Source organism: Wasmannia auropunctata, unplaced genomic scaffold, assembly GCF_000956235.1.
Source record: "Wasmannia auropunctata unplaced genomic scaffold, wasmannia.A_1.0 LD336057.1, whole genome shotgun sequence".
Taxonomy (NCBI): Eukaryota; Metazoa; Arthropoda; class Insecta; order Hymenoptera; family Formicidae; genus Wasmannia; species Wasmannia auropunctata.
Window position 1 is genome coordinate 289,434 of NW_012026833.1, and position 2,273 is coordinate 291,706.

At 45.0% G+C, this 2,273-nt stretch overlaps 1 protein-coding gene across 1 annotated transcript in view; it reads left to right on the forward strand.

The window, feature by feature from the left end:
* The window catches only part of LOC105450684 (T-box transcription factor TBX20-like), a 58,624-nt gene that overhangs the window by 25,816 nt on the left and 30,535 nt on the right, over nt 1-2,273 (forward strand). The gene's annotated exons all lie outside the window — the stretch shown is intronic.

The window sequence follows — 2,273 nt, forward strand, 5'->3', positions numbered from 1 at the left end:
AATTATATAGCTGTATAATTTACATGATTTTCGTTATACCTGCGAGAATTGACATTTTATTAATTTGAACGGCAATTAGTAGTTGGAAATTATTTAGAAGTGATATTTAAGTTTAGAATATTCTATACATCTCTATTTTTTTTTTTTTTTTACCGAGGATACGTTTGATGTTTGCGCAGGCGGATGTTTCCGACGTGTCGTGTCTCATTCAACGGGCTGAAGGCGGACAGCCGATACGCGGTCCTGATGGACATCGTGCCGGTCGACAACAAGAGGTACCGATACGCCTATCACCGTAGCTGCTGGCTGGAGGCCGGCAAAGCGGATCCGCCGGCACCCGCGCGACTTTACGTGCATCCCGATTCACCCTTCACCGGCGAACAATTGCGGAAGCAGGTTGTCTCCTTCGAGAAAGTGAAGCTGACGAACAACGACATGGACAAGCACGGCCAGGTGAGAGAGGACTATCTAAATCTGCCATCCGGTAAACAACTCGGGTGTCACCGGATTCATTTCGAGCAATAATTTCTTTTTAAAGGACGCAATTTTTTTTAAAGTCTCTGCACATCACCAAAAGTTCTAAAATTGAATTAAAATTAATCGTGAACACATATTCACGTACATTTTTATATTTCTGCAGTATTGGTGCACATTTTTTTTTTAATTATACTAAAGCGACAGACTACACTGTTAAATCTACAGTGTCAAATTTAATCTTATTTAAGTCGCCACTGCTCCTACTTAATATATAGTTATTTTTAAATAAAACAATGGAATTTAACTCAAATTTGGGTTAAATTTGAATATTTAATTTATGAATTTGAAGTATTTTAAATTATTTAACTTCATTGTTTTAATTAAAAATAACTAAGTAGTTATTAAGTAGGAACAGTGGCGACTTAAATAAGTTTAAATTTGATACTATAGATTTAACTACAGTGTAACTTCTACCACCGTTACTCGTATTCATAATGTAAACATTATTAACTCATTTCAAATCTATTTTTAATAAGATATTCAATCTGCGATCTAAATAGCTCGGCGATTTTTTTTTTTAATTTAAATCTAAAACACATTTTTAATGCAATTCTAGAGAATTCGATTCAGCATCAAAACGTTCACGCATCGCCAACGAAGCGTGTAAGATCGGGCCAGCGATCCCCGTATAATCTTCCGTGGAATAATTTCGCGCGCGCAAGAGATTTTCCTCCTCCCAGCGCGGCGTGGCGGCGGGCCGCGCGCGCAGAAATTGTCGGCGATAAGGCGCCTCATGCACCCCGGCCATTACCGCCGTTCTGTAATTTGCGCCTGCCTTTCAGCGGATGCGTAATTCCTGGGCCGCCGCGGCGTATCTCCCCTTTATTTCGGAGTTTAGCGCACAATGGCCGCCGGACGCGAAATGTCGGAACCGTTGGACATGCTACCGCTATTACGTGGTACGGCGGGGAAGGGGGAGGAACCCTCGTCGCGTTCGATTATGCCCTGGGGATATATAATCCGCGAATATAACACCGCCGATGATTATATTCAGATTTTAAGGAAATTCCTAGCTTAAGAAAATGTAAGAGAGACGTAGAGAGCTTTTCTATTTAATTATGTAAAAAAGAGACCCCCAATTTCGAGAAGGGGGCGGGACTGAGCTTCACCAGAGGAGTTTCAATTACTTTCTTTACGATTCCTTGAAACGCTCAATATTAAATCTGTCAAGTCTTAAATCAGGCTATTGATAAGATAAAAAAGTCTGTTTGGACGCTCACGAACGGCGACGGGCCCGCGAGGGACCTTCGTCGCCTTCGTAAATTCGACTCGAAGCGAGCGATCTGCCGGTCAGTTTAACGTGGCGACATTGGCGACGCTCGCAGTGTCGTTTTTCACGCCCTCATATCAATTCCCGCAGCCTCATCTCGTGCTCGCTCGCGTCTCGCGTGATCGTTGACGAGTCCTCGAGTGGCCGCGCGCGCGCGCGCGCGCGCCGAAAATGGCCTCGTAAAAGCGAACGCGCCGGGACAACACCCCGTCGGGGTGGCGAGAGCGTGGGCCCGTGGGGTTATCATCGGCGCGGGTCGTTAATCGTGGGCGTTCGATGTTGCTCCACACGGAACGTAATATTCCCGTCCACGCCGTTGTTGTCGCCGTCGTCGCTCCGTCCGCGATCGATGGCGAGCCAATCTCGCTTTCGCGGAAACGTGTTTCCATCCGTCCGGAACGAAAGTGTGGCGGTGAAAAAGTAAAGTTTAAAATTACGCGTAAGATAATCGGAAAAAGGGACTCGG